Here is a 14,777-nt window from a genome sequence, read left to right as displayed (position 1 = left end):
CAAAGTCGGTTAAGCTAAGAAGACAAAAGTTGTTTTCAAATTCAATAGGAAAGTGGAGATTAAGGGGAGGATGATAGCGATTCAAGGTTGAGAGAAGATGAGGGCTCGCGGAGACGACACAGTTTGCTACTCCATTTAGTTGAAAAAGACCACAACATGGAATAGTAGTTTGTGAAGAGTTCAATACCAAGGATATCGGGTGTGAGGTTGGTTTCAGTAAGAGCAAAGAAATCATAAGGAAGGTTTTGGGAGCTTTTAAAGACGGCAGACGTTTTAGACCATAACCCTCTTACATTTTGAGAGTAAAGGCTAAAACATTTAGGTTAGGAGCAATAGTATTTCTTCATTTTTACACGGGATTTTTGGATATGAGATAACCGTTTTGAAGAGATAAAAGACGCAAAAGAGGTTAGGTCTTCTCTCACTGTTTCAGGAGAAATTTCAAGACCATTACGAAATTACAGAAATATTTTAATAAGTGCATCACATTTCGTAGGGAGGCCTTCTTGGGATTAAAACCCTTATGTTTGTATTTGTTTTACCTTTAAAGCAAAAAGAATCTTGTTTGTCGTGCAAAAAATCTGGGTAATGACGAACATTATTGTAAATTTGGTGGTCTCTAAGACAGGACATAAAATACCGATCATTATAGTATTGGCCTCAGATAAAAGTTTATTAAACTTGACATTTGGAGGGATTATGGGTTCAAGTTGCTTTGATAAAAAAAAACAGCTTCCCAAAAGTACGGACGTACATACATACGTTTCGGGAAAATCTGCGTCAAGACAAGGTGTAATGGTCATCTTTTGATGAGCCCAACCATTACATCAGGGCGGAACGCATATATGAACATTTTTATGCTGGTCGATTTCATACATACACATACATCACTCTAAAATTCTGTGATTTAGATTCTAGGGAGACCTTGAAACGTCTGGAAATGTCAAAACTCACAATAAATTTCCATGGGAAGTTAATGAAATTATTCAAGTTTCTTATAAAAGATATAACTTTAAGCAGATCAATTTAAAAATTTTAACTAATGAGTAAGAAGAGTCCAGAAAACAACTGTTAATTAGTAAAATTTTTAGTTTTAACTTCATTAGTCATTTAAGTTTTGATTGTGTTCATATTTTAGAAACAATAAGTTTACTAAGGAAAGCTTTAATTCAGCCCAGCTGAATGAATCACGTAACTTAGTACGCTGGACAAAATTCTCTACTCTAAAAAAGAACCTATCCCCTTTTATAGGATACTGAATTCTTAAAATTCAGTATCCTTTAAAATGTCTCTTCAACTATAAGTTCGTTAGCTTAAGGTCATTTTGTAGATAAGGAGTTTAGGAATTTAATCATGTGTTTGTTACAAAGAAAAAAGGGCAATGTGTTTTTTGGATAGGCCGTTTTTAAGAAGAAAAAAAAGCCATAATAAAATATTATGGCTATGAATTAAACTTTATAATAAAGATAAGGGTCATTATGTTTTTTTTGGAATACATTTCAGTCTATAGGCCCCACAAAATATCGTCCATATTTTTTGTTAAACCTCAAGGCCACACTACATGCTCACATGTCTTACATTTTCACTTAGATTTAAATAGAAAAACAAGTTTTGATTTCGCCCTGAAATACGCTTAAACAGGTACTGAATCTTCGGATCTAGAGTTGCTATACATCAGTCTAGATTTGTTCTGAAAAATATTGTTTAATTTTATCATTAGTTTGTACCTTGACACTGAGACACGTAAATTAAAGTAGAATATAATTGTTTGATGGCATACTTACTTAATTCATATAAAGGCTTAAGTTATTATGCATATAGTATTAAGCAAGAAGTGCTAATCAATTTTGTTTGGAATATTGAAACATAACACCTGTGATCAATGAATATATTTACAAAAAAAAGCAAATAAATTATGTAGAATTGTATTGTTACTAATCACTTCGTGACTAATCACATAACATGATTATTTTGATTGGTTTACTTTTTTGATTATGAATTATTATTTGGTAAGTTCGGAATTATTTACAGAAAAAAGGCGTAATTACATTTGACACAGGTTTGTAAATGACGTAAGAACGGGATATTTAAGCTTAAGTCAATCACTTAGAACGTTCGGTGTGATTTTAGAATTTAAATTACCTGCAAAAGTAAAAACACTGCACTTAATAACATAAGAAAGGCAACTTACTTTTAAGTAACCATAGCCGTAGTTAAATATAATAAGTACTAGATTTTTAAGTCCAGCCCTAATTTTGGCAAAATGATCGAACTTCTGGCACAACAAACAATGATATTAAAAGTCTAACTATTCTTCAAATCGTCATTTGACCAAGTTCTGCATGCATATGGTAAGAAAGTTCTTATTAGATTAAGAATTAAACAGAACTACACAGAAAAGGACAATTTTGTTGTTCTAGTTTTTTACAATTTTGTTAACTTTAAAGTTCCGAAAAATGAATACTGATACAGATGCAAAAATTCATATAATTCGAAAAATTATATCAAGCCGATAATCGGGGTATAAGTATTCCTTAAAAAAACGTCTACCAAGCACACGTGCTTTATTTAATATCATACTTTTGATAGCGTATTAAGATTTAGATGAGGATTAAGAATGTGGAACTTGATAACAAAGAAAACTCAGACACTATGGTAACTGGCTCAAAGTACTTCAATAATATCAGACAAAAATTATTTATATATGTAATAATCAATGTTCTCTTATCGAATACGATTGTCACTTCTCATTAAAGTGAAAGTTTTAGACAATTTTTTCTTTTTCATAGTTACTAACTAGTTTCTTTTAAAAATCAAAATGGTACCCGGGATATCTTTTTTGGGAATTCGGGAGATAGTCGCTATTTTAAATTGATTTTACTGATTGAGTTTTTACTTATTTTGAAGCAACCATTTCCTGTGATAAGATAGAATGAAATACGAAAATTCGTAACTTATTCAAATTAACTTAACTTAAATTAATTTATCTTATAAATTTCATCGGTTTTACTTATCTGGAATTTGACATCAATTTCAAAATTTTATCAGAATACTTAATTTGGTAGGGAAGTTATTGTAATCGTCAGTTATTGAACATTTTAAAATTGTTCGCACATAACTGTTCATAATAGAAATACTGCAACTTAGTAACGGGACTAGGGGATAGAGCACAAGACATTTTACAGAAAAACTGACAAGAAAGTTCGCACAACAGAAGAAACAGATGAAAAAAGCTCACGGTAAGTTATAGATGGTACCCAATCAGTAAAATGTTTCTTCCATAGCATTATTTGTTTGTAAGAAAAGAGGCTGGGATGCGACCTCAGTGTGTGTAGAAATACTGCAACTTAGTTACGAGACTAGGGGACAGAGCACAAGACATTTCACAGAAAAACTGACAAGAAAGTTCTAACAACAGAAGAAACAGATGAAAAAAGCTCACGGTAGGTTATAGATGATCCCCAATCAGTAAAATGTTTCTTCTATAGCATTATTTGCTATATATATGCTATAGAAGAAACTTCCCATCCCGGCTGTCGATTTGTCTTGCTTAAAAGTTTGTATATGTCTTATCAATTTTTACTAAATTTGCTTACTATTTTTTGTAGATTTTATTTTTTATAAAAAACGTTTTTTTTTTTTAATTTTTATATAAAAATTACTGAATATCGAAAACAATATTTTCTGTGAAAAAGTTTGAAGACAATATTTTAATTTTTGAAAAGCAATTCAGTCGAAAGTTTTAGTATTGTTTTTTTTTTAGAGTTTTATTTTTTGTAAAAAAAACTGTCAATTTGATTGTTTTCAAAATTCGATAAAATTTTGAAAAAAATCAAATTGACAGTTTTTTTTACAAAAAATAAAACTCTAAAAAAAAAACAATACTAAAACTTTCGACTGAATTGCTTTTCAAAAATTAAAATATTGTCTTCAAACTTTTTCACAGAAAATATTGTTTTCGATATTCAGTAATTTTTATATAAAAATTAAAAAAAAAAAACGTTTTTTATAAAAAATAAAATCTACAAAAAATAGTAAGCAAATTTAGTAAAAATTGATAAGACATATACAAACTTTTAAGCAAGACAAATCGACAGCCGGGATGGGAAGTTTCTTCTATAGCATATATATAGCAAATAATGCTATAGAAGAAACATTTTACTGATTGGGGATCATCTATAACCTACCGTGAGCTTTTTTCATCTGTTTCTTCTGTTGTTAGAACTTTCTTGTCAGTTTTTCTGTGAAATGTCTTGTGCTCTGTCCCCTAGTCTCGTAACTAAGTTGCAGTATTTCTACACACACTGAGGTCGCATCCCAGCCTCTTTTCTTACAAACAAATAATGCTATGGAAGAAACATTTTACTGATTGGGTACCATCTATAACTTACCGTGAGCTTTTTTCATCTGTTTCTTCTGTTGTGCGAACTTTCTTGTCAGTTTTTCTGTAAAATGTCTTGTGCTCTATCCCCTAGTCCCGTTACTAAGTTGCAGTATTTCTATTATGAACAGTTATGTGCGAACAATTTTAAAATGTTCAATAACTGACGATTACAATAACTTCCCTACCAAATTAAGTATTCTGATAAAATTTTGAAATTGATGTCAAATTCCAGATAAGTAAAACCGATGAAATTTATAAGATAAATTAATTTAAGTTAAGTTAATTTGAATAAGTTACGAATTTTCGTATTTCATTCTATCTTATCACAGGAAATGGTTGCTTCAAAATAAGTAAAAACTCAATCAGTAAAATCAATTTAAAATAGCGACTATCTCCCGAATTCCCAAAAAAGATATCCCGGGTACCATTTTGATTTTTAAAAGAAACTAGTTAGTAACTATGAAAAAGAAAAAATTGTCTAAAACTTTCACTTTAATGAGAAGTGACAATCGTATTCGATAAGAGAACATTGATTATTACATATATAAATAATTTTTGTCTGATATTATTGAAGTACTTTGAGCCAGTTACCATAGTGTCTGAGTTTTCTTTGTTATCAAGTTCCACATTCTTAATCCTCATCTAAATCTTAATACGCTATCAAAAGTATGATATTAAATAAAGCACGTGTGCTTGGTAGACGTTTTTTTAAGGAATACTTATACCCCGATTATCGGCTTGATATAATTTTTCGAATTATATGAATTTTTGCATCTGTATCAGTATTCATTTTTCGGAACTTTAAAGTTAACAAAATTGTAAAAAACTAGAACAACAAAATTGTCCTTTTCTGTGTAGTTCTGTTTAATTCTTAATCTAATAAGAACTTTCTTACCATATGCATGCAGAACTTGGTCAAATGACGATTTGAAGAATAGTTAGACTTTTAATATCATTGTTTGTTGTGCCAGAAGTTCGATCATTTTGCCAAAATTAGGGCTGGACTTAAAAATCTAGTACTTATTATATTTAACTACGGCTATGGTTACTTAAAAGTAAGTTGCCTTTCTTATGTTATTAAGTGCAGTGTTTTTACTTTTGCAGGTAATTTAAATTCTAAAATCACACCGAACGTTCTAAGTGATTGACTTAAGCTTAAATATCCCGTTCTTACGTCATTTACAAACCTGTGTCAAATGTAATTACGCCTTTTTTCTGTAAATAATTCCGAACTTACCAAATAATAATTCATAATCAAAAAAGTAAACCAATCAAAATAATCATGTTATGTGATTAGTCACGAAGTGATTAGTAACAATACAATTCTACATAATTTATTTGCTTTTTTTTGTAAATATATTCATTGATCACAGGTGTTATGTTTCAATATTCCAAACAAAATTGATTAGCACTTCTTGCTTAATACTATATGCATAATAACTTAAGCCTTTATATGAATTAAGTAAGTATGCCATCAAACAATTATATTCTACTTTAATTTACGTGTCTCAGTGTCAAGGTACAAACTAATGATAAAATTAAACAATATTTTTCAGAACAAATCTAGACTGATGTATAGCAACTCTAGATCCGAAGATTCAGTACCTGTTTAAGCGTATTTCAGGGCGAAATCAAAACTTGTTTTTCTATTTAAATCTAAGTGAAAATGTAAGACATGTGAGCATGTAGTGTGGCCTTGAGGTTTAACAAAAAATATGGACGATATTTTGTGGGGCCTATAGACTGAAATGTATTCCAAAAAAAACATAATGACCCTTATCTTTATTATAAAGTTTAATTCATAGCCATAATATTTTATTATGGCTTTTTTTTCTTCTTAAAAACGGCCTATCCAAAAAACACATTGCCCTTTTTTCTTTGTAACAAACACATGATTAAATTCCTAAACTCCTTATCTACAAAATGACCTTAAGCTAACGAACTTATAGTTGAAGAGACATTTTAAAGGATACTGAATTTTAAGAATTCAGTATCCTATAAAAGGGGATAGGTTCTTTTTTAGAGTAGAGAATTTTGTCCAGCGTACTAAGTTACGTGATTCATTCAGCTGGGCTGAATTAAAGCTTTCCTTAGTAAACTTATTGTTTCTAAAATATGAACACAATCAAAACTTAAATGACTAATGAAGTTAAAACTAAAAATTTTACTAATTAACAGTTGTTTTCTGGACTCTTCTTACTCATTAGTTAAAATTTTTAAATTGATCTGCTTAAAGTTATATCTTTTATAAGAAACTTGAATAATTTCATTAACTTCCCATGGAAATTTATTGTGAGTTTTGACATTTCCAGACGTTTCAAGGTCTCCCTAGAATCTAAATCACAGAATTTTAGAGTGATGTATGTGTATGTATGAAATCGACCAGCATAAAAATGTTCATATATGCGTTCCGCCCTGATGTAATGGTTGGGCTCATCAAAAGATGACCATTACACCTTGTCTTGACGCAGATTTTCCCGAAACGTATGTATGTACGTCCGTACTTTTGGGAAGCTGTTTTTTTTTATCAAAGCAACTTGAACCCATAATCCCTCCAAATGTCAAGTTTAATAAACTTTTATCTGAGGCCAATACTATAATGATCGGTATTTTATGTCCTGTCTTAGAGACCACCAAATTTACAATAATGTTCGTCATTACCCAGATTTTTTGCACGACAAACAAGATTCTTTTTGCTTTAAAGGTAAAACAAATACAAACATAAGGGTTTTAATCCCAAGAAGGCCTCCCTACGAAATGTGATGCACTTATTAAAATATTTCTGTAATTTCGTAATGGTCTTGAAATTTCTCCTGAAACAGTGAGAGAAGACCTAACCTCTTTTGCGTCTTTTATCTCTTCAAAACGGTTATCTCATATCCAAAAATCCCGTGTAAAAATGAAGAAATACTATTGCTCCTAACCTAAATGTTTTAGCCTTTACTCTCAAAATGTAAGAGGGTTATGGTCTAAAACGTCTGCCGTCTTTAAAAGCTCCCAAAACCTTCCTTATGATTTCTTTGCTCTTACTGAAACCAACCTCACACCCGATATCCTTGGTATTGAACTCTTCACAAACTACTATTCCATGTTGTGGTCTTTTTCAACTAAATGGAGTAGCAAACTGTGTCGTCTCCGCGAGCCCTCATCTTCTCTCAACCTTGAATCGCTATCATCCTCCCCTTAATCTCCACTTTCCTATTGAATTTGAAAACAACTTTTGTCTTCTTAGCTTAACCGACTTTGAATTTAGTTCCCTCCACTCAACAGTAGAGTCCCTTAGAAATTAATTTTATTTGATTTTCTCATATTGTATTTAAAAATCAGTATCTTTCTTTCATACAAAAGATTTCACCTCGTCTCATCCTTGGTACAACAGACAGCTCCGCAGCATAAGAAATATCCGTAACAATTTTTGGAAGATCTTTTTAAAGTCCAAATCTGATACCGACCATAACAACTATCTTTTCGCCTATAATTCTTTCTCTGAGTTAAGGGAATGGCCAATACCAAATACCAATACCTTAACCAAATTGAAAATAACCTTCTTTCTGAGGGAAGGCAATTTTTCAAGTTTACAAATGTCAAACAAAATCTGATAGGTTTCTACCTTCCATGAGCTTCTCCAACATAAATATATAATACTAGCTGACCAGGCAGACTTCGTATACGAAGTAGTAGGCAGTATACTGCCTCAATCGACAAATAAAAGACCTAAACTTTTGTATCAATTAATTTCAAAACAAACAAAACGTATTGAATAAAAAAGCATTTTTTACATGAAGCATAAAGTTTTATTATTATTTTCAACACATCATGTTGCTTACTTAAAAAACAGAGTTTTCCTGAAATATTGGCTATTTATAAAGTTTACATTTGTATTTTTTTTTTTTAATTTTTATATAAAAATTACTGAATATCGAAAACAATATTTTCTGTGAAAAAGTTTGAAGACAATATTTTAATTTTTGAAAAGCAATTCAGTCGAAAGTTTTAGTATTGTTTTTTTTTTAGAGTTTTATTTTTTGTAAAAAAAACTGTCAATTTGATTTTTTTCAAAATTTTATCGAATTTTGAAAACAATATTTCTTATAAGATAAAATTAGTTTGAAGGCAATATTTCAAATTTTTGAAAAGATATTTTGGTCGAAAATCAATTTTTACCAACTTTTGTTAAATTTTTTTAGGTTTTTAATTTTTTGTACAAAAACTGTCAATTCGATTTTTTTTTAAATTTTACTGAATCGTAACAACAATATTTTTTAAAAGATAAAAGTAGTTTAAAGCCAATATCTACAATTTTTGAAAAGATATTTGAGTCGAAAATCGATTTTTACCAACTTTTGTTAATTTTTTTTTTCGGTTTTTAATTTTTTGTAAAAAAACTGTCAATTCGATTGTTCTCAAAATTTGTTCTAATGTTGAAAACAATATTTTTTATAAGTAAAAATTAGTAAGAAGCTATTATCTCAAATTTTTGAAAAGATATTTTGGTCGAAAATCAGTTTTTACCAACTTTTGTTAATTTTTTTTTTCGGTTTTTAATTTTTTGTACAAAAACTGTCATTCCGATTTTTTTCAGAATGTTGAAAACAATATTTATTATAAGATTAAATAAGTTTGAAGCCTAAATTTCAAGTTTTTAAAAAAAATTGAATGGATATTCAATTTTTACTAACTTTGAGTAATGTTTCTTAGATTTTTATTTTTTATAAAAAAAAGAATTCGATTTTTCTCAAAATTTTATCAGATTTCAAAAACATTATTCTTCGTTGCACAAAATTGTTTTGGAGATGAAATCATATTTTAGTCGTAAAACTTTGGAGTTGAAAGCCGTTACCTGGATTTTATTCAAAAAATATACTTCTTTGATATCACGTTACAATATATCATATAAAATTTTATTCAAGTCTCTATATTTAGGGTTAACCAAAATGTTCACCTTTTTTCAAACTGCTATGGTAAAAAAAACCACCCACGCAATTTTCTTGAGAGCCCTTTCTGCATCTTTCTGCATTATTATCTGTATAACGAAATTTATTTGAAATCGATATCTCTTCTGGTTCTTGAGCTATGGACGACGAAAAAAACGTAGCGAACGTACGGGCTAGGTTAGGTTAAAGTGGCTGTCGGTGATGGAGTACGAATCTTAAAGCTTTCTTCTAAGCTCAATGAAACCATTTTGAATCCCTTAAGAAGAGTGAGAGGCTGATTATGCTAATATGATTTAGATCGTTATAGAAGAATTCTCCTTCATTTATACGTCCGTACGTTTGCGACGTTTTGTTTTTCGTAGTCCATAGCTCAAGAATCAGTAGAGATATCGACTTCCAATAAATTTTGTTATAATAATGCAGAAAGATACAGAAATGACAAGAATGCGTGGATGTTTTTTTACCATAGCAATTTAATAATGGTCAAAAATTTGGTTAACCATAAATATCTCACGAGAGACTTGAATTAAATTTTATATTATACTAGCTGACCCGACAAACGTTGCTTTGTCATATAAAAAATTTCTAACGAATATTTTGCTAGAAATAAATACCTTATTTTAAGTGTGTAAGGATGTGGTAAATATAAGTGGGAGAGGTATAGAGTATTGTAAGCTTTTGAATTGAATTGGCACATCTCTAGATATAATAGCGATTCGCGGTAATAATATATTTTCACCTCGAAATTTGCCATTTAGAATTATGGCTTCGATAACATTTTGCATTAATTTTTTAATTAATAATCGCGTGCCGTTGTGCAATCGTGGTGGGTTCAAATTACTAAGCAAAGTTACCGGAGATCCAACCTTCAGTTGGAAATTATGCGGTGGCATGCCTGGTACATCCAATGAGTTCAAAAACTCAGTCGGATAATTTACAGCTTCGATAACATCACAAACTGTAACAATATTTGTATGACACCAAGTCTCCAGGTACTCCTGGTATCTTGAGATTTAATGCGTTCCAAATGTTTTGCTGCTAAGTCTGCCGTCGTGCAGAAATCGATTGGTAATTTTGTGCATCCAGTTTCATCTTTAGTAACTTTTCCGTCGCCTATTTCAAACAGTTGTTTTTAGAATGTTTCAGCGGATGGATTTTGAAGCATTTGAACACTCATACTAACTTTCAGTTGTACTTTTTTAATATTACGCCGCAGTGGCGATGATTTTAAGCACGCGTTGATCTCATCAGCGTACGTTGAACGCGAAATAATGGGAAGTGTTTGTCTGAAATCAGCTGAAAAGAGTGCTATAAAAAGTTGCCGCAATCGCAGAAGATGCAACAGCCAATGCGATACCATTATTTGATCGTATCTTAGCAAGAAATAGCGAAATAGGTAATGTTTTGCCACTGGTGCATCCAAAAAACAAAGAATCCATGGTTCTTTGTTCTTCATTCATTAGTGGGACATTGCAAGCAACAATCGCTGCCATTTCTACAGTATGTATTGTAGTTCACGATTCAATTCAATGTCTATTATTAGATATTGTAATACATATGTATATACCTACAAATATATTTTTTGAAAAAAAAAACAATTTTATGCAACGCAAAATAACGTTTTCAACATCTGGTGACATTTTGAGAAAAATTGAATTGAATTACAAAAAGTTGCTAAAAATTTACTTTTGACTCTAATATCTTTTTAAAAATTGAAAATATTGGCTTCAAACTTATTTTATCTCTCAGAAAATGTATATGCGATATTGTTGGTAATTTTTAAGAATAATTCATCTGACAAATCAAGACAAATCGACAAACGGGATGGGAAGTTTTCAGTGTGGGTCGCATGCCAGCTTCTTTTTCCAGCTCGTGTTTGCTTCCTTCATAGCGTCCTGCATTAGCAGTAGCTTACAAGTAGCGGTTAATATGCCAGTATTTGCCAAACGTGGTAGAATGGGTTGTACTGTACCATTCCTAGCGAGTTTATCTGACTTACATCCCGGCACCCAGCAAAGGTGAATACTAAACTGTTGTGCCAACTCTATTAGAGATGATCGACTGTCATGGACTGTTATAGTGCCTGTAGAGAGTCTAGAGATTTGATAGCGGCCGGACTGTCAGAAAAAATACGGATATCAGATGTGGATGTTACGTTTTCCTTAAACCAGGACAAGACTTCTTTTATCGCCAAAAGTTCCGCCTGAAACTCGCTACAATGATTAATAATATTTTTTTTGTTTAGAAATCTTTGATCAATTGTAGCTCAAGTAAAATTTGCAAAATTTGTTTCAAGATACACTAGATAATGACAGATGCCATTTAGCCATTTGTCTTAAGTTAAGGTAGCCATGTGGTGATTTTAACTAAAGAAACATATTATGAAATGTTGAGGTGTTAAAATTCTTTAAAATTGGCTAAATCATCTTTTCAGCCTAATAAATTGCTGGCTTTACCAAATCGTTTAAGATGTTGAGCTACTGGTGTCATCGGTTGAAAGTCTTAACACCTAAGACGAATTACAAATCGAAGGCTTGTAGCACTAAATTTGTTTCTGGAGAAATATGATTGAGGCTGATGGCACGTGGCTGTTCCCATATGTATTGAGTTTTAAAATGAGAACTTGACAAAATTGTATAAAAATAAAACCCAAACCTTTCAAGATATTTTAAAAAGGTTATTATCGGCTTGAAGTATAATCAAAACATTTATATATAGAACTCTATAGAACTTTGGACCCAATTTTTATATTAATCATTTAATTTTCTGAGCTTTTCCAACGCCTTTGTCCCAAAGAAAATGGTCTTGAGCCGGTAAATCACACGATAACTTCGGCTAATCGTCTTTTCCATGTCTTGAGATAACCACGCTTATCAAACTCAATCTTTAATAAATCGATTGTAATGTGTGTTATGTTATAAAGCACCATCCAGTTAAAACCACATGTCTTTCAGGTCCATATCTTCCAATTTAGGCCAAAAATAATTGGTAATCATGGGGCGATAACGCTGGCCATTCACAGTATCATGATAATTTGTATGGTCGACAAAAAGTATGGCCCAATAACGTCGCCGTCATGCAAACAGCTAACAAACAGTTGTCTTTTTGAGATTAAGTGGTGATTCATGAGCAAATGTGACTAATAACGCATATTTAGATTATTGATAAACCATTGAGCGTGAGCCATTAAGAGTTGAAGTTAAAACTGTGGCCACCGACTCCGAATTTCTTTAATTTGCAGACGTGGTTCATTTGTGTGTTTTATCGGGATGAAAATGTGGAGTTTACTCAATATATTGACAATCACAATCCGATGATTAGGGAAGGGTGTGTTCACAAACTAGATTCAAAGCTGTCATGGCCATATTGGATTTACAAAGAATTTTATAAGAGCAGTGTACGGAATGCACATGTTTACAGTTGGGAATTTCAATTATTAGGCCTAGTTTGTTTATTTTCACTGTCAAAACTAAGAGAAAGGTTTAAAATTTTGGCGTAGCTAGTAAATCGCATTAACATTGCAAAAAGTCTCATCTGAAGTATATTAATGTTAAACTAATATTTTCTAAAGACATAAATAGCTGAATGATAAGGTTAACTTTAATTTCTATTTTTGTTTCATAAAAACAAAATTTTTGCACAAAATATATGTATTGGTATTTAATTTAATTCAATGATACAAATTATATGAACAATCGTATTAATATACTTAACCGTCTCAATGATTCAATTATAGATATAGATAAACCTGATTAGCTCGCGCTCAATAATAAATAATCGTATTAGCAAATTATTGACAGGTAGGTAGGTATTTGAACCAAAACCAGTAACATTTTATTACTCAATGATGTTTATGTAGATTGTATAAGTATAATCGTTGTTTAAAGACAATAAAAGACATTTTTTAATAAATTATTCCATTGACATGCTTTTGTTTACTCTGTGGAGTTGCCGTTCTTACAATTTTTAATTGTACTTCTATTAATAGTTTTTGCAAAGAGAATAAGTTTATATTTTAGATAGTTAGATATAAATTAAAGATAAATAGATATTTGTAATAATACAAATATCTATTTAAATTCAAATTTGAACTGATACTAATTGAGATTAACTCTACTTGAGCAAAATCATAACATAACATGTAGGGTCAATCATTTAATTTAATTTTGTAACACTGGCATTTGACATCTGTCAAACTCAGCCATCATTCAAAGTTCATTTATTTCGTTGTTTAAATTTGGTAGCACTGGCATTTGACACCTGCCAAACTCAGCCGTCATTCAAAGTGCTATTTACGATAACGGTTTACCTTATTTAAACTTTACATTTCAGGCCTTACGATATAATTATGGTCGTCATAATCGACTCACTGACTATTAGAACGAAAGGTTCAATTTCGAAGTTATTTAAAAAGAGTGGAAAGTTACTTGTGTCGTAAGACATGTGCATTATTGTAATGCCCGTTCTGTCAAAAATATTGCTGCTGCAAGTGCAAGTTTTGCTGATGATTTAACTCGTTCTCCTGGCGCTTACAGCAATTGAACATACATACACCTTCTTTTGGTCCCACAAATTTTTCAAAAGCAAAAAGCTCCAAAGAAACGCATCCCACAAACCGGCAAATAAAAACATCGTTGAAATTTAACTTAAAACGATGAGAACTCGTAGATGATTAAAAAGCTTATCCGAATCAATTGCCAAAATTCTTTATTCGTAGCATAATGGGTTTGAATGTTTTGAGGATTTCAGTTCGATTTGTATCGCTTGTATATATTTTTGACAAGAAAATAGTATCTATTAGTTTAAGAAATTTATCAAAATTCTTAAATTGGCAACTCCGTTCAAGTACCAAGTCCATTCCTAGTTGGAAAAGAACTTTATCATTGATTAAATAGTCACTTCATAACAATCGAACAAACTGATGGTTTAATTGAAAAAGACATTACCACAAGGCCGCTCATCATAAAGATTTAATTACGCTCAATTGAAAAGAGTTTGAAAGGGTCAATGAGGCAATTGCTATAGCGATAAAAACGAACAAAATAAAGGTAGATAGGCCCACAATATACTCGTTACACAATTTATTTAGTTTTCCTGAAAATTTGTATTTACACTCTTTAAAATCCACTCAACTATGCCTTGAACTTGAACTTTTCAAAAGATTATGTTACTGATATCTTCTTGGAAATCACGCAAATTTTACCTTTTCACTATATTAATGCACTTTATTATAATGCACTTTAATTAATTACAATCTAAGTATATACGGAACCGAGAAATAAATCAACCGAAAGTTTATTGCATGCATGCAAACTTATATGCAGCTCCCGTTTCGTTTCGTTTCGTCAAACAATAATAAAGTATCTCATGGATTCGTTAGACGTAGACGCTAGGTATGGTTATAGCGATCCGATCCGATATCTAAGCAGCCTATTCCCTTACTGTGGCACTGGAAAATT

General features: G+C 30.9%; 1 protein-coding gene across 1 annotated transcript in view; it reads right to left on the bottom strand.

Moving 5' to 3' along the window:
* LOC129941356 (solute carrier family 22 member 13) overlaps positions 1–14,777 on the bottom strand; it is a 29,864-nt gene extending 15,087 nt beyond the window's left edge. The window contains exon 1 of the mRNA XM_056049966.1: positions 14,522–14,777. The gene's annotated coding sequence lies outside the window, so the exon portion shown is untranslated. The remainder of the gene's footprint in view (positions 1–14,521) is intronic.

Source organism: Eupeodes corollae, chromosome 1 (genome assembly GCF_945859685.1).
Source record: "Eupeodes corollae chromosome 1, idEupCoro1.1, whole genome shotgun sequence".
NCBI classification, from domain to species: domain Eukaryota; kingdom Metazoa; phylum Arthropoda; class Insecta; order Diptera; family Syrphidae; genus Eupeodes; species Eupeodes corollae.
This window is presented reverse-complemented; position numbering and strand designations above follow the sequence as displayed.